This window comes from Triturus cristatus, chromosome 3_2, assembly GCF_964204655.1.
Source record: "Triturus cristatus chromosome 3_2, aTriCri1.1, whole genome shotgun sequence".
Classification (NCBI taxonomy): domain Eukaryota; kingdom Metazoa; phylum Chordata; class Amphibia; order Caudata; family Salamandridae; genus Triturus; species Triturus cristatus.
This window is the reverse complement of record NC_140584.1, coordinates 1,042,363,671-1,042,382,505: the sequence shown is the minus strand read 5'-3', so window position 1 is coordinate 1,042,382,505 and position 18,835 is coordinate 1,042,363,671. Positions and strand designations below refer to the sequence as shown.

The 18,835-nt window shown below is 46.9% G+C and overlaps 1 long non-coding RNA gene across 1 annotated transcript in view; it reads left to right on the top strand.

Annotated features, from left to right (window-relative positions):
* Nucleotides 1-405: 405 nt before the first annotated feature.
* The window catches only part of LOC146859072 (uncharacterized), a 58,250-nt gene continuing 39,820 nt past the window's right edge, over nt 406-18,835 (top strand). Inside the window, exon 1 of the long non-coding RNA XR_014979735.1 lies at nt 406-471. This is a non-coding gene — a long non-coding RNA (uncharacterized LOC146859072). The remainder of the gene's footprint in view (nt 472-18,835) is intronic.

The following is an 18,835-nucleotide window of genomic DNA, read 5'->3' as shown; positions in this document are numbered from 1 at the left end:
TTTTCTTTGTGGTATTTAGCACCTTGAATGAGACGAATGCGCTGCGCCTGAGAAAGATCCCACCAGAATTGAGATAAGCAAAGTCTTTCTTTTTATATTTGCATTGTTCTATGCTTCTTTAAATTTGCATTGTCCTATGCTTCTTTAAACTTGCATTGTTCCATGTTTGCTGAAAAATTAGTAAGTCCAATACACTTGGCCAAGTATTACTTTAAGTAAAAATACAACAATGTTCAAGAAACTTACAGTTTGTTTCCTGTAGTAGCCAGCCGGTTACTCACTGTTTTACTGAATGATTTCTCTGTTTGTTTTCCTTTTCTCCGTAGGAATCCTGTTCGTGCAACTCCGGATATGAAGAAAAGAAGCTTGGGATGTCGCCGTGGCAACGAGGGAAGACCTTGGAGACCGGACCGGAAGCTTCACTAGGCCTTGGGAGCAGATGCAGGATCGTGGAAGGGTTTCTGCCTTCAGGTAAGTGTTGGGGAAAAACGAGCGTAAGCGCGTTTGTCAGGGTGCCTTGGGTTTAAATAGAATAACTGGAGGGTGGGGTTGGCATGTGGGGGAACCAGTGATTCACGTGTTGAGCTAATTCCAGTCCGCTTGCAGGGGACGTGATTAACAACGTGATCGCAACTGCCAAAAACTAAACATGTTCTGAAACGTGCATTTCCACAATGCTGCAGAGACAGGAATATGCAACGTGACCCACGTTTCAACAACACAAGTAGAATAAAGCCTCATGTATTTTATACATTAACATGTGAGGAGTTTCCCTTCATGAGGCTGTCTAAATAAGCAACAAGCATTGGCATGAGTTTAATCACATAAGTCTATTGCACATATTATCAACAAGCATTGGCAATGTTATCAACAAGCATTGGCAATGATTTTAAACATACAGAAGAAAACAATTAACCATCTTCCAGATGAGTTCGAGCATGATTGTTACAACAAACTGTAACAGGCCTTGACCATCTATATTCAGATGTGAAAGAACAGCTCCCACACCCAACTCAGAAGCATCTGTTTGGACAATAAATTCTTTGGAGTAATCTGGACTTTTCAGAATAGGTGCAGTGCACATGGCCTGCTTCAGGTCATCAAATGCCTTCTGACAGCTTACTGTCCACTGAACTTTCTTTGGCATTTTCTTGGAGGTTAAGTCATTAAGTGGTGTCACAATGGACCCATAGTTCTTAACAAACTTTCTGTAGTACCCAGACAGGCCCAAGAAAGCTCTGACCTGTGTCTGGGTAATTGGAGGAGTCCAGTCCTTTATGGTCTGGATCTTGCTCTCCAGTGGTTGAACCTGACCCCCACCTACTAGGTGGCCCAGGTACACAACCTTGCTCTGCCCTATCTGGCACTTGGTGGCCTTGATAGTGAGGCCTGCCTTTTGCAGGCCTCTAAAACATTCCTCAGGTGGACCAGGTGATCCTCCCAGGTGGAGCTAAAGACAGCAATATCATCAAGATAAGCTGCACAGTAGTCATCCAGGCCTGTAAGGACTTGATTCACCAACCTTTGGAAAGTGGCAGGTGCATTCTTCAAGCCATAGGGTATTACCACAAATAGATAATGTCCTCCTGGGGTTGAGAAAGCAGTTTTGGCCTTTGCACTCTCAGCTAGTCTGATCTGCCAGTAGCCTGCTGTCAGGTCAAATGTACTCAAAAACTTGGCAGCTGCCAATCTGTCAATGAGCTCATCTGCCCTAGGTATTGGGTGGGCATCTGTCCTAGTGACAGCATTGAGACCTCTGTAATCCACGCAAAACCTCATCTCTCTCTTACCATCTTGGGTGTGAGGTTTTGGCACAAGAACTACAGGACTAGCCCAAGGGCTCTCTGAAGGTTCAATGACTCCCAGCTCCAACATCTTTTGTACCTCAATCTTTATGCAGTCCCTGACATGGTCAGGTTGCCCGTAGATGTTACTCTTCACAGGCAGACTGTCACCAGTGTCCACCTCATGGGTGCACCAGTTTGTCTGACTTGGGGTCAGAGAGAACATATGTCTGTAGGCCTGTAGAACTTGTCTGCAGTCCTGTTGCTGATGGTTAGTGAGGCTGTCAGAAAAGACCACACCATCAACTGAACCATCATCAGGGTTCTGAGTCAGCAGGTCTGGGAGAGGGTCACTCTCTTCCTCATGCCCCTCATCTGTAGCCATGAGCAAGCCCATGTCTGCCCTGTCAACATATGCCTTTAACCTGTTGACATGAAGCACCCTGTGGGGGCTTCTGGGAGTCCCAAGGTCCACCAAGTAGGTGACTTCTCCCTTCTGTTCAACAATAATGTGGGGTCCAGACCATTTGTCCTGGAGTGCTGCTGAGGCCACTGGCTCCAACACCCACACTTTCTGTCCTGGCTGGTACACAGTCAGCACAGCCTTTTGGTCATGCCAAGCTTTTTAGAGTTCTTGGCTTGCCTCAAGGTTTTAAGAAGCCTTCTTCATGTACTCTGCCATCCTTGAGCGGAGGCTAAGCACATAATCCACTATATCAAGCTTGGGTTGTCTGAGAGGTCTCTCCCATCCTTCCCTTACTAGACATAGGGGTCCCCTCACAGGATGCCCAAACAAAAGTTCAAAAGGGCTGTAGCCAACACCCTTTTGTGGGACCTCTCTGTAAGCAAACAGAAGGCAGGGTAAAAGGATGTCCCAGCTTCGCCTAAGCTTGTCTGGTAAACCTTTTATCATCCCTTTTAGGGTCTTGTTGAACCTTTCCACAAGCCCATTGCACTGTGGGTGATAGGGGGTAGTGAATTTGTAGTTAACACCACACTCCTTCCACATTGCAGTTAAATATCCTGACATGAAGTTGGCACCTCTGTCAGAGACAACCTCCTTTGGAAACCCCACTCTGGAGAATACTCGAAGTAGGGCCCTTGCCACAACAGGAGCTGTTGTGGTCCTCAGGGGTATAGCTTCTGGGTACCTGGTGGCATGGTCCACTATCACCAGTATGAATCTGTGCCCAGATGCTGTTTGGGGGTCCATTGGTCCAAGAATGTCTATCCCCACTCTCTCAAAGGGAACCCCCACCACTGGTAGTGGTATCAGGGGGGCCTTTGTGGTGCCATCTGATTTGCCACTGGCTTGGCAGGTGACACAGGAGCGACAAAACTCCTTGGTACCTTCTGACATGCGAGGCCAGTGAAAGTGATGGACAAGCCTGTCCCAAGTCTTATTCTGGCCTAAGTGTCCTGCAAGGGGAATATCATGGGCCAAGGTAAGAAGGAAGCCTCTGAAACTCAATGGTATGACCAACCTCCTGGACGCACCAGGCTTGGGTTCTCTAGCCTCTGAGTACTGCAGCCCTTCATCCCAATACACTTTATGGGTACCTTGAGCATTCCCTGCAGCCTCAGCAGCAGCCTGCTGTCTGAGGGGTTCAAGAGAAGGACAGTCTAATTGTGCCTGCCTCAGATCTGCCCTTGAAGGTCCCCCTGTCCCAAGGAACTCAACCTGGTCTGGTTCCAGTTCTTCTAGGACAGTTCCTTCAGGGCTCTCAGAATCATCCTCCTGTGAGGGCTGATTCTCTACCTGAGGCAGGGGGGAAGGCACAGCCTTAACCCTACTGTTCTTTCTCTTGGGTTGTGTCTGGTCCATTGTCCCAGGATCCAGCACTTGTTCAGTGTTGCATTTTTTTGCCTGTGACCTAGTCACAGCAAGGACATGTGCATCTATTCCCAGCATTTCTGCATGGGTCCTATACTCCACTTCAGCCCAAACTGAAGTTTCAAGGTCATTTCCCAACAGACACTCTACAGGAAGGTCTGAACTTACCACAACTTTCTTGAGGCCAGTTACCCCTCCCCAGGAGAAGTTAACAATTGCCACACTATGGGAGGTAGTGGCATTGCTAGCGTTGGTCACTAGGTAATTCTCACCTAGCATGATCTGTCCAGGGTCCACAAAGGCAGGAGTCACCATTGTGACACTAGCACCTGTGTCCCTGTAGGCCTGAGCCATTCTATGGTTGAATAAAGGAGTCTGTCTGTACTTGCCCAGGTTACTGGGGCTCACAGTTGAGGACAAAGCTATGTCCCCATCACAGATCAGAACAGCCTGAGTTGGTATTCTGACTAGGACAGAATCCACTTCAGTTCCCATGGTTAACCCTATTACACCCTTTTGCTGGGAACCACCACTTACAGCTAGACTTGGCGGTACAGTTGCCTTAGGGGCAATGGTGGCTGGGGGCTTGTCCTTTTTGATGCATTCACTATACCAATGGGAATTGGACTTACAATAGTTACACCAAGGTTTCTTTTGGCCATCTTTCTTTTTATTCTTTTTGGGACCACCCTCCCGCTGAGCCTTTTGGGGGCCTGGTGAAGACTTCTGGTCTTTTCCTTTCTGCTCATTACCCTTCTGGTCTGCCTTTTTCTGATCACCGCCCTGGTTCTGGTTTTTCTGCTTAACTCTAGTCCTGACCCACCTATCTGCCTTCTTTCCCAATTCTTGGGGAGAAGTTAGGTCAGAGTCAATCAAGTGTTGATGCAGCAGCTGGTTTTGACAGTTGTTAAGTATTTGTTCTCCCATGATCAAATTATATAATCCTATATAGTCCTTAACCTTACTACCCAATAACCAACCTTCCAAAGCCTTAGTGGCACAATCTACAAAGTCAGTCGAGTCCTGAGTCTGTGTCTTCTGGGTTTCCCTGAACAACAACCTGTATTGTTCAGTGGTTAGGCCAAACCCATCAATCAGAGCACTCTTCAGGACAGTGTAATTGTCAGCATCCTCATCACTAACTGTGAGGAGCTTGTCTCTACCTTCCTCAGAGAAGGAGAGCCACAAGATAGCTGCCCACTGACTTTGGGGTACCTGCTGTACTTTGCAAGCCCTCTCCAAAGCAGTTATCCATTTGTGGATGTCTTCCCCACACTTGTAGGGAGGGACAATCTTGCTCAGGTTTCTATTGTCATAGGTCCTGTCTCTATCCTTAGGGATAGTGCTGCCACCAGTGGGTTCTAACTCACTTAACTTTTGCTCTCTGGCCAGAGCAAGTCTCTCTTTGGCAAGGGCAAGTTCTTCCCTTTCAATCCTCAGATTGACTTCCCTCATTCTGGCCTTATGCTCTTTTCTCTGTGGAGAAGTCATTCCCCTGTGAGAAGAGGCATTGGAGCCATTAGAGATATGGGAGTGGATAGATTCCCTGGAAGGGCATCTTCCTCTCCTATTTCTCTGGTTAAGTCCACTTGAGGGTCTGAATGGGGGGACCCCATTCTGACTCCCATGTAGGCTTAAGTTAGCCTGACTAAGTCTTCCGACTTGGACCTGGCTGTCTACCTCATCTCCTGAAGTCCCTTCTGACTCATCTTGATCAGTATTGTGAGGGAAGTCTTCTGTAGAGGGCAGGCCCTCATTTGTACCTAAGGTACCATCCTGGGAGGCTCTCTGAGCATCATACTCTTCTTAGATATCCACTAGATAAATGAGGGTAGGGTTGGAACCCTGTTTTAACTTTCTGGAGGTACACAATTGTCTCATCTCCTGAAAAGTTAGGGTATCATATCTAGAGGGTATCTTTCTAGGATATCCCCCTCATGAGAGAGAATCATCTTGATCTGCTCTCAGAGACATGATCTAGTGAGGGTGTGGTGTGTGCACCTACCTACACTAGTTGTATCTACTAAACCTCTCTAGTAGTTGTAGTCAGGGTGTGCTAGGCCCTTCAACCTACAACAACTAAGTTCAGTAGAACTTAAGTATTCTAAGATTTTGTTTTATATGTACCTTACAGTACCTAATGTGATCTTTCAATTTGATATCTCAAGATTATAATGGTATCACAACAGCAAGCTCAGATCCCACCCGCTGCTCACCAATGTGAGAAGTTGGCCTGATATATGATGTCACTAGTTCTAGTGTACACCTTGTATCAGTCCAAACAACCCTTATGGTGCTTGGTTGTAAAGTCCACCTTATAGACCAGCTATCCTAGTGGTAGCATGAACAAGAGCAGTCTTTAGGCTAAACTCTGTATGGCATGTGAAGCCAGCTGTTATACCATTATAATCCCTTGAATACCAAATGAAAGGACACCACACCAGATATATATAAAATTAGAATGTATTTATTCTAACATATACCCTCAGCACTCTTTATGAGTTCAGAGGTCTAAGCACAACAATTTCTTAAGTAGCATACGTTAAGTTACACAGGAAAAATACAGTTAGGCCCACGGGCCACGCAAACCATATACTAAGAAAGTGGTATAAGTACCACGTCACGAACAGGGAGTAGGCCTAGGGCATCGCTGGGGCTACACTACCCTACCAATAGTTAGGAAGTGGGGGGCCCACGGGAAGCGTGTGCAGTGTGGAAACACACACGCGGGTTACATTAAAGTCAATGAGAATGTAACAGTTAGAAATAGGAAGAATAAGGACACTTCCGAAGTAACTAGGAGGGAGCAACTAAAGACTTAGACACTTGGATAGACGGTGGGTGAGGGGCTGGGTTACCTGCTAGGTCCCTCCTATGGGTGGGACCAGGGAGGGGGATGGTTACACCCCCTTCCCTTTGTCCAGTTTCGCGCCAGGACTGGGGCTGGAGTGCCCCAGCACCGGTTTGAACCGGACTATGCATGGGACACCTTGTGTGCCCCAGGCAGTGTCTCGTTTCTTTCATCCCTCCCTGCCCCAATATACTAAGCCCTGTCTAGGGTGGTGCTAGCACCTCCCAAGGCAGGAAACCTATTGTCCAAAACTGCCTCGCTGGAAGGACTCCCAGCAGCAGGAGGTCAGACTTGTGTCTGTGGCAGCAGCATCCATTTTGTGATGCTGGGGCTCTGGTTAACTTTAACCGGGTAGTAGGTCTTCAACATGTCTTCTCCCTCTAGAAGGGGGGGAATACTATCCTCATCGCCAGAAATGGGGTGGGGGTAGTATTCCAAAGTGTTAGACACCTTACACGACATGTTTTGATAAAGCCAAACCATAGTTACCATAACCGCGAGGATTATAAGGCACTTTAAGAGTATATGGTAGGCGATATCATAGAACAGCTATAAGGACATGGTTCCGAAAGCTGCGGACAGGCTCAGCTCATGCTAGAGCACCATCTCACATGTTACCAAGCACTCTGCCTTCAGGATTGTTAAGGCCTGCCACATGCTGCAGCCCCTGGTAGGCCTAGGGTACACCCATGCCCTGGGTACCTAAGGTACACTGTACAGGGCCCTATAAGGTGATCCTTACCAATTGGGTTATGTACCTGAAGTACATAGTATGAATTTAGAGAGAGAACAGCTGGGCTGTGGGTCTGATTAGCAGGCCCACAGCCACATCTAAGTCGAAAACCAGTGAAGCAAAAGCAAACAGTGGGGGTGACCATAGGAAGCAGACCCTACTCTCCTACACTCTGCCTCTAGAGCCTCCCATGAGCCGCACACCGATACCCCCCCACCCCCTTCTCCGCAACTCCCACCCTACCCCCACCCCCTCCCTCCTCCCTAGCCCCCCACAAAACAGAACCAAAGGCCAAACATTGTCCAAAATCTTGGTAGAGAGCTATGGCCTGCCGCTGATACGCGAGTGGTTGTTTTAGGTGAGCTTCCTTTAAAATACGCTCCTTCAGGGGAAAGTCCGGTAAGAAAGCCAGGATGTCTGGTGGGGGGGGGGAGGGCGCCTTCCTCCCAAGACCCACCCTGTGGGCGCGATCAATGCTGGTCTCAAAGTCCTGGCCAGCCCCTAGAATGTCCCGAAAGAGGCCCTGCAGGTATTCAGTCAAGTTTGCCCGTACAGCTTTAAATGGGACACCCCTCACGCGGATGTTGTTGCGGCAGTATCTATTTTCAAGATCCTCCGCGTGAGCCTGCAAGTCGACCTGCTGATCCCGGAGTCGAAGGACTTCCTGTTGTAGCTGCTCGACTCCCTCAGATTTAGAGTGTTCGCCGTCCTCTATGGCTGCCACATGCTCTCCCAACTCATCCACATCACGGCGGATTTCTCGTACTGCCCCCGCCACCTCCTGTTTAAGTGCCTGGAAGTCTTCACGAAGGGTGTTAAACAGAGATTCCAGAAAGGCCCGGGTGATGGGCACCTCACCGTCATCCTGTGGAGTGGACTGCGTCGATGAGGGTGCGAAGAGATCCCTCTTTCTTCAGTTGCTGACCCTTTTGTGAGCATGTCTTTCAAGGAGCGATCCCCCTTTTTCTTCATGTTAGGCATGCTGGTGCCCCTAATGGGACGACTGAGTGGCTGCCCGTTTGTCGTATCTATGAGTCCGCCTGTGGGGTCCGTCTCCAGCCTCCCGGAAAGGTGATGTGTCCAAGGCCGCCGTCCCCAGGCCGCGGCCGATCCCCACAAAAGCTGACCTAGGCAGTGTCGGGAAGACAGAAGGGGGGCTCAAGTTGGGCCGACGCTAGGCCATGGTCCCAGGCCCAGTCGGCGAGGGAGGTGCGCTGCAGAGAGAGCCCCAACATGCAGCGCAACGAGGACCTCTCCGCAAGACTTTGTGTATCCCAGATGAATCTGTGGCTGTTCTGTATAGTCCGTTGGCCACCCCCTCCAAACCTGGAAGCAAACCCAGATCCCACCGACCTCAAGAGCTGTCAGACCCCAGGGTCCGAGTCCAGGAATAGCGCACCTGAGACCGCAGTAGCCACTATGGAGATGCAAGCGCCGAGGTTCTGTCCAGTTCGGAAGCGGCTGACCAGAGTCCCACAGAGGCCAAATCTAGAGGACGCCCATCGGGCCAGCCCCGTGCGCACCGTTAGGTCTGTCTCCGAGTGCAGAAAGTCAGGGGCAGGCTGGCCTCCGGTACCCCTCCTGGAGAAGGGCGGTGCGCCTCGCACTACCCTTACGGGGATCGCCCCTATGGTACCGGACCTGTTGGGCGCTGCTGCTGCCTCTCCCCCACTCCGCGCTCATCCCAACACTCCTGGGTCTAGGAAGCGGATCTGAGTCTTCAAGCTGTAATGGGCAGACCCCACACCACACCGGGCACGCCAGCTCCTGCAGCACAGAAGGCACCCACCAGTCGCAGCGGTCCCAGGAAGGCACACCGTAGTCCACCGCTTGCACAGCATCAAGGCGCCAATGCCATGGAGCGGCGCCGCAGGACTGCCGCAGGTAGGTAAAGGCGAGTGAAGGCCGCTCCCGGTCACCATGGTAGAAGGCTGGGGGAACACCCTCCGGGAGAGCTGCAGTAGTGGCGGCCCCCCCCAGGTACAGAAAAGCCAGGGTCACCTCAGTCACCGCGCAGCCCGGGGCAGAGTCACTGAGTAGTAAGTGTCTATCTATCTCTGCGATGGCCAGCACGGTGTCACGCCGCAGTCGCCAGGCACCTTCATTCCATTGCACTAGGCTGTCGCGCCCCCGAAGGGACACTGTGCCACAGCTAGGCCCGATGCCAGGGCCTCGATTTTGGCGCCGGCCGCCCAGCACGCCTCCAACCCAGCGCAGGCCAACACAGGGGATCGCGCTCACCTCTCTGCAGCACCGGGGCCGCTCACGGCATGTATCGCGCTCCGGTGCGCGAATCGCCCCACTGGAACCGCGCCTGGTGCAGGACCTGAGACCAAAGAGGGAGCCCGTCGCCTCCACTCGCAATCACCGCAGTCGGCGAGCGGTGCCATTTTGCTGTAGACCGCCGGGACCTCCACTGATGAATGCGCGGGATTCCGCCGCTCAGCAGGCCCAGCGGACCCCTCGTCGTAGGGTCGCTATGCCCCTGTATCGTGGTGAATAATTTGCTGCAGCAATTGGGGGACTGCAGGCGCGGATTTACCCGGGGCGAAGGGCTGTGGCGGGGAGCCTCAGAACTTCACGTCTCTTCAGGCCGCCATCTTGGCCACGCCCCCTCTAATTGCCTTTTAAGAGCCTGGCTAGAAATACTGAGGCTGTGTACCCTTGTGATGCTTGACAAAACACGTACCTTGGAAAATGAAACCAAAAAGATAGTGACTATCTTCGTGTATATGTATGTTAAAGAATGCATTTTTCAAATGTATCACTATGAACCATCTAGCTGAGGGTGGTATAGAGGAAAACATTGCAGTGATGTTAGGCACTACTGGATACTGAGGTTCAACTATTTTATCAGTGGCTCTCAAATCAACCACAATGCGATACTTACCCTATCCGGTTTCATCGCCACGTTTCACCACAGTCAAAATCGGACTGTTACACATGCTACCAGATACTTCACGTATTATATTTTTATTCAAAGGTCAGTTATTACTTCCTTTAGTCCTTGCTCTCCTTCCCTTGATATTTTAGATTGAGGTATATGTGGCAGTATGGCATTGGCTTTCAGTCTAATATGTACAGAGTTAGTGTTCATGCTGCCCGTGTCGTTTGGTCCTGTTGCCTATAAATTAGGGTCAGTATCTCACAACTTTGATGGTAGGGTGTTGTGAATGACGGAAAATTGTTTAGTGAAAGCATCCTTCCTATACATCAGATAAAAACCATCTGGTATACAATATATTTTGGCAAACATCATTTTAAGAGTTTCAGCCCTAACACATTCAAAGAGCATTTATCTGTCAATACAAATGACATAGTAAGTCATGATATGGTAAGTGGACCTGTAGTAAAATCTAATGAATCTGATATTGGGCTTCTTACAGTGTAATGATATCCCACCCCCTCATCTCCCTTTCTGAGAGAGAGACATGGGGGAGCGATCGGTGGGCTATAGACGTGTTGGTGGCACCAGTGTCTAAAAGAAACGTAGCTTCGTGTCTAGCAACATTCATTTTGATGTATGGACCCAAAGGATCCACCGGTATCGAAATTCGCTCCCCTTTCTCTCCCGGGCACCCCTATTGTATACATCTTGTAAAATCATCCTCCTCGGTTTAATCCTGGGTGTAGTAAGCAAAATAGTTTGTCTGACCCATTGAGGATGTACTACTTTCATTGACCTGTCCTCTACCCATACATACCCTTACCTCTTGTATTCTGTTTTCCAGTGCCCTGTCCTTGGTTCTGCAAGGATGGGTACTTATTCTTTCAATTTCCTTAATGGAAACAATAGGTGCAAGTATTGTAGCCTAACCCAACCCACTCTTTCACGTCTGCCACTCTTCATTAAGCTTCTGTGATCTACGTGGTTCTGGGAATGCTTGTTTCATAAGTGCCTTTGTCTTCAGTTCTTTTAACTTCTTATTACTCCTTCCCTTCTCTGTGTTTCTTTTGTTTTTGTAATAGCAGGCCATTGTCACTAGTTCTGTCTGTTTCGTTTTAAGCAGCCCAAGTTCTGTCATATGTTTGCATGACCTCGCCTAATTCTGGTATCAAATTGCTAACAAATTGATCTACAAAAATACGTTGTCCTGCCACTGTGCCGCTCACGGCATGTATCGCGCTCCGGTGCGCGAATCGCCCCACTGGAACCGCGCCTGGTGCAGGACCTGAGACCAAAGAGGGAGCCCGTCGCCTCCACTCGCAATCACCGCAGTCGGCGAGCGGTGCCATTTTGCTGTTGCCTTTGTTGCTAACAAATTGATCTACAAAAATACGTTGTCCTGCCACTGTGGTGATATCTTTTCCCTTATGTATTTTGAATACTTCCTCTAATCTAAAAAAAGTCTGTCACCTCTTTCTGTTTACATGCCGTCATCCCATACCAAATTACCTTTTCTCTCAGGAGTATTTCTTTAATCTCTCTAATCAAATTCTGTGGCAGTTGCGATATGTTTTGGTGTGGCATATCGCCTGCTGTCCTATTTTCGTCATCCTGCAGTGGTTGTTGCCAGTTTATATTAAAGGCAGGATAATCTTGATTCCTTAATTAAAATTTCTCTCTGTACCACATAACCAAACAGTTTATCTACATCTTTCGATGTCATTGGGCCAATATTTGTAGCCTGTTCAAGTTATAAAATCCCTTAGGATCTTTGGATGTTTCGGGCATTTCCTTCTTCAGTGGCATTAGTTCTGTCTTAGTCCAGGGGGTGTGGACAAACTTTGCTACAGGATTTCCTGCAACATGAGGTGCAGATTGTATGGGATGTATTTCCCTCATAGGCAGGACTTTGTCATGCCCGTCTATCTTGTTCTCACTGTCAGTATCAGAGGCATATGAAAGAAACTAGTGGTGAAAAGTGTTCATTCCTGATGTTCGTCTAAGCAATTCCAACACTCCCCGTTGCTACTCATAGCATTGATTAAACCAATCCCGGCACTCGCAGTCGGTCAGTATGGAGTTAGAAGATTGTCTCCAAAACTGTTCTAAAAGGCCTGGACAAGTATCCCTTCTCTGTGTCCGTTCCTCTACTCTCCCATACAGTTCATTTAGTCGGGAACCCATACTCATGAGGGTAACGTTTTTTGTTACTAAGGGAATATCTTTGAACTTGTGATAAGCGTTTTTCTTAGTTTGAGGCCCGTTGTGCATCCATGTGTATGCAATGTTCCTAATTATCTCTGTCTCATTCTTATTTAATTGAGCTCAGTTATTGATGAATCCATTTCCCATGACATCCTCTTGGTCTGGTATTTCCTCCCCTTTGAGTAATTCTTTTGGGGCCACTCGGTAGATGAGGACCACCTTCATGGAGGGTATGGTGAGGAGGTGGGTCCTCCTGTTGCACCGGGAAAAGTAGGATTTGGGGTACTAGATCCAGACTGTGATGCAAATGCTGTGTGGGTAGTGGGTAGTAGGTACATTCTGTAGGTACATTCTGCACTAGGGGAGTCAAATTGGTCAGTACGGGTAGTGGTACCTGAGGAGGTTGTTGTACAGGTATCAGTGCCAGGGGCGCATTAGGCATGGGTGGTGGCTGCTGCACAAAAATATACAGGAGTGGTTGGTTAAGCAACTTGTCCAAAAATGGGACTCCCTCCTCATATTCTCATTTGTCTTTTTGGGATACAAAACCTCTATCTGTTTCCACACGAAATTCTCTATCTAATTGTTACAAACCTTCTCCTGTGTGGTTTTATTCTGTTCTCTTACGCTTTCTTTCTTTTGCTTCATTGCTAAAGTGCGTGCATAGCTCTCCCACATTTTAAAGACCTCCATCATAGCAGTACGAACCTTTTTCTTCATCAAAAAGTTTTGTAAATATTGTAATTTAGCGAGGTCAAAAGTTCCATTTATATGGAATTGTAACTCTTCATTTTCTTCAGTATATTTAGTCCATATTCTGCTGTATAGGGAGCAGGGATTGCTTCACCTAATCTATTTCCTGAACTCATACAACAACAACATCTAGAGATGCATCTCTTCATCTTAGTAACCAAAGTCCCCATTTTCCAATACCAATATTCAAATATCAATAATACTAATCATAATATAACAGAACAGTCTCACCAGAATATCAACCTGAGATTGACGTCCGGCAAGACTCCTTCTCGCAATAGATCACTTCAGGGACTTCTGCCGGAGGAAATCCTGTTGTTGGGAGGCCTGTTTGGGACTTCAGATGACAGCTGCTGAGAAACGTATCTTTAGTGCAGGATGCCCCACAATCAGTCGGTCCTAGAACCCACCTCCACGACCACAGTCTGAAAGCTGCTAGATGTCCCTCGGAGAGGTCCCTTTGTTGGGTACCAGATGAGAAAATAAAAATTTTATCTTCCCGTTCTAATACAAGAAGGCGAGTAGTCAGAGGAAACTGAAAAGATACCAAAGTTTATTACACTGGAGCAGGTGCCCCAATTGTCAGCACAAGGATAGCCATAAAAAGAGCAAACGGTGTTCAGAGATCTTGAAAGTTATATATACATGTTGAACAGGTTGTGTACGTGCGCAAAAAGGAACATTACTTTTTAGGTTTGTTGGTGAAGGCAATAACATTTTGAAGAACTGAGAAGTGCAAAGATCAGAAGCGGATACTGATAAGCCTCAGTCGGACAAAAACCAAAAAGGCAGGATATGTGACAGCACCAGGTGGGCAAAGGTACAAACAAATAAGTCTCATTTAGGCACACATGGCAATATACAGAAAAACACCAAAGCTTATAATACAAAATATCGGCCAAATGGAAGAACTCCATCATCACCATTTATTCTTCACACCGTGAGTTTCAGCCAACCTTTCTGAACCAGATGGTGGGTATTCCCTGAGGGATCCAGAAGGAGAACTGGGAACAGGGATAGACGGATTGGAAAATTCCATGTACGTTCAATCAGAACCGAAAACCATACTTGAGACCTCCAGAGGGGAGTGATTACCACCACATTCGCCTGTTGTTGCTGAACTTGGGTGGATAGTCACATTATCACCGAGAACTGAGGTAACAGGTAACCCCTCTTCGTGTCCTAGTGTTGTTGGAAGGCATCTGTCACCTTGGCCAAGGGACACAGCTTACAGCTAAAGTATTTTGCCAGCTGATGGTCCAGCCTAGATGCGAACAGGTACACGGAGTTTTGACCCCCATCTGAATGTCAGTGCCCGGAACACAGAAGTATTTAGTTTCCAGAGAATGAGGTCCCAAAGATATTGGAATTGCTAGTCTGCCACTTGATTGGCCGAGCCCAGGAGATGTTTGCAGTGACTGAGGTCTGATTCTTTAAACAATACTCCCAAAAGCTCCTGGCCAGGTCCGATAGAGACTTGGATCTCTCCCCCCCCCCCCGAACTGGTTGATATACCTGACTGCCGCAACATTGTCCATTTTGAGGAAGACATTGCATTGGATCGGTTCCTTTCTCCAACATTTGACCTTAAAAGAGCGGACCAGGAGTTCCAGACAATTGATGTGAAGGGAGTTCTCGTTTTCTGACCATTTTTGTCTAGTGGAGAATACCCCACATTGTGTCCTCCAGCCCATGCTGCTGGCATCAGTTTCGATTACCAGGTCCGGTTGGAATCCGAAAATTATTTGGACGTTCCTCTCTTCCATGTGGGCTAACCTTCCGTAGATTTCTGCTTTCGTCCCCTCTGTTAGAGCGACACAGTGAGAGTACGTCAGGCCTATCCGAAGGTAAACATTCTTGAGCCGCTGAAGGGCCCTGTAGTGTAGGGGACTAGGAAAGATGGCTTGGTTGGAAGAGGAGAGAAGTCCCCCCACTTTGGCAGTCCGCGAGACAACTCGTGTCTGATCTTGGTCACTTGCCGGGAGGGGTGGCTCAGAGTGGCCGGGACAGAATCCACTACAAACCTGAGGAAGACAATGGATTGTATCGGGTATAGAACCAGTTTGTTCTCGTTGATGAGAAAACCCAGGGACTGCAGGCCTCAAAAAATCATAAACCTTTACTACACCTGCAGGTAAAGTGACATAAATAATCTGCTCAACCGGTTTGTAATGCTCTTGACCCATAAACTGCTTTCAAATGATATGACCGTGGGAAAATAATTTAATCGAGCTGCCATTTTCTTCATTATCACGTATGAAAACCCCGTCAAATGTGCGCTTTCAGCATGTCTGCTGTACACAAAACTCTTTTGTTTGATTTACTAGACTAAACTTTATTTCCAAATAAAATTCAAATTTAGCCTCATACAGAATAAAACATGACTCCTATTAGTTCATTAACAGCATTTTCTTCAGGGCGGAGGCAGGAATGTTGATCAAATGATGTTTAAAAACGTTTCATAAATACATAACTAAAGCATAAAATGGTAGCACACTATCATTTGTTATCAGCAGATTTTAAATTGAAATGGCCACAACCTTTCCCACTGACATGTAGCTTTAATGATTAAACTATATTGTGTACAAACAATGTTTGGAAATAAAGTTTCTGCAAATTTGTGTCACTTGCACATCACCAAGTAAAGTGTTCAGGTTTGTTTTGCTCTGATTTAAATCTGTTAGCATTACACTTCTCGATTACAAATAAATGTGCTTTTGTAATTCCTGCTCTATTTTGAAATATTTGTAATATTAATTTACAGGCTATTTATTTAAAAATGTTATGTGTTAGAGAAAAATAAATGTCATCTTTAGACAGCTCACTTAACAACAAAAAATCGACTTCTAGTAAGAGAGAAAAAATAAACCTAATTTTACTAGCAGCAATTAGTTAAAAAACAAATCTGACATTTGACCTCTTTCCTTGAACAGACAGCAAATGTGTCAAGATAAAACAAGATGTAATGGCATCTTTATTGCTCATTCACTTTCTGAATGAACAGAACATCTGTTCCTTTCCAGCCTAAGTGTATTTGCCCGATTGGACTAGTAGGTGCTAAAAATAGCTCGACCTGATCAAATTTTAATTGCAAAATTATTAGGTGGACGGTTCTGGTTCGGAGGTAATCAACCACTAGTCGAAGGATCTTGGTGAAACATCACAGGGCCTGTGACATTCCGAATGGGGGAGTAGTGAACTTGTATATGGCTTAGCACTACTGGAATTGGAGGAAACACCTGTGTAGTGGGAATATCGTTACCGAAAGGTAAGCGCCCTTTAGATCCAGACGCGCTAACCAGTCGGGAAGGAGAAGATCGCTGAGGAGATGGATACCCTCCATTTTGAAATGGCGGTAGACTAGCCATTCATTGAATGAAGTGCTTGAGATTGATGATTGGTCTTTTCCCACTGTCGCGTTTGTCTACCAAAAATAGGTTGATAAGAAACCCGTATGCATGTGGGTAGCTCTGGACTATGGCTTATTTGGCCAGGAGTTCCCGAATTTCAGTTTCGATCAAGGAAGATTCTTCTTTGGGAAGTTTAATGGGGTAGGGACTTTACAGGGGGCCGTAGAACTCTACGCAGAACTCCTGAAATGATCAGTAGGATCCATGCAACGGACGTCAGAGATTTACAATTATGTGCAAAGTCTGCCAACCTGAACCTAAGTCTTATACGAGAAAAAGGGATCACACTGACTGTGAGAGGTACTTTACTTTTGTCTGCCTATGGACCCTCTTCTGGTGCCACAATGTCGAGGGCATCCTCATGTGGGATAGAACCTACCAAATATGGTCTGGTCCTGATACTGGCTTCTTCTACAGGCTTGACCTTGGAAGGAGGCCTGTTGTCCCCGGCCGAGTACCCCCGCCCCCCAACAGCCGGCCCAATGAAAACCTGAGGAAAGTGCATTTAAGGCGATCAAAAGCATCTAAATCTACGCTTGTGTTGTTTCTACTAGAAGACTGGGGCGTCTTGGGTCTGCTCGTAGGCTGATGGGTGGATGACAGTAAGTTCTGCCCTCGGGTCGAGGGGTTGAAGGCACCACAATGCCAGATTAAGCAATGTTTGTTCCAGAGGTGTCATGGCTTTTGAGCCACGCGTTAAATGGAGACATACATTTCGCCACAGAAGTCATCATAGATGTGGAGGTAGGTGACCTCTTCCTCCTCCATGTAGGAGTCTGGAATCTCCAGCATATCAGGGTTACTATGGGCTTGTGAATTGTGTGCTCTTGGGTAATCACGTTTCTGAATTTATTGCCAGGGCCACTGGAATTATGGTTTGTTTGGCCGCAGCATTTTTTGCATAATGCATCATCTGCAGTATAATCTGGAGGTTTAAGAAAGAAAAATTTTGTTTCAAGCTCAAATGTTAAATAACTTTCTGATAACACAACGTGTTGCTGCACAGCTTTCTGTTAGTTATTGCTACAATTGAATGTTGAACTGGTACTAATGCAGTGCAACCAATGCCCAGGCAATGTTAACAAGTGCAAAAACGACAATATAGTGAAGTAATACTATCATTAAATGTGCCTAATTACACCACATATTATGCCTTTTCCTGGTGCATAATGTACTCATCCCTGCAGCATAATTTGCCCCTTCCAGCCACATAATTTCAGTGGCCCTGCTTATTGCTCTTCTGATCCCTTTTTAGCAAGATCAAGAGTATTTTGATTCAATGTAAAAACTGCTAGTCACTGTTATTTTTAGGTCTCGCTGAGTCAGCGCGCAACGCGCTGTCTGAGAGACAGCCTACTTTTGCCATCGCGCACGCGTTTGTCTTTATCTTTTATATCTCAAAACTCCAATTACATGTCTAGCGCGAACGTCTTGATATTTTGCCATCGCGCGCGCGCCACTCGTGCGGCGCGCGCGCTTGTCTTTATATTTTACATCTCAAAACTCCAATTACATGTATAGCGCGAAAGTCTTGATATAGCTGAAGGCTGCACGATATTTGTTGCAGAGGCACGCCCAGCTCATATTTGTAAATGTTCAAACACAAAAAGTTAATTTTCTAAACTTCCCTTTGCAGTATCTACAATCTGTATTGGCCACTGAAGACACTCACGTTAATGTCTTAAAAACAAGAGGGACGTTGTTAATGCGCCCTAAAAAAGACAATACAGGTATCGTTGCTATTTTGGCTGGATGATGTAGCCACTTCCTTGTAAAACTGTTCCAAGCAGGATCGTGAAAGTGTCATTGTTCACCTCACCCCGAAGTTTAGGTCTATAGATTTAGATCTATAACCCCCCCCCCCCCCCCCGTAAGGAGGGGGAAGGAAGCCTAGATTCAAACGGGGAACCATTATAAAATCTTCTTTCGTCTTACATGTGCGGGGTCTTCCTTAGGCACTAGAGCGTGTTTGAATTTCATTTGCACCGCTTTCCTGTTTATCAAATGTGTCGAGGGTCTGTTTACTAATTTTTCAACGAAAAGACTAATGTTAACATTCTGAATCTGGCTAACATGCCGGGAAACGCGCACAAAGATGGATAATTATCACGAGTGGCTCCGACAGAAAAGCCGGGTACACAGTGCAAAGTAATGTTAGTGCTTCCATTGATGTTTGACGGCCTTGCCAGAATAGAACGGCGCTATGCAACCTTTTAGCAAAGTGTAGTGCGTTGTGTGTAGAAAATAAATTACCAGTTTGATCTCTAACTGATATCCGTGCTCTACCCTCGTTAAAACCTGTTCAGTCGCATTTTGAGGTCAGATGACCAAAATCGGGGCCACAGATTATGATTCTATACGTGACCACAGTGATATGG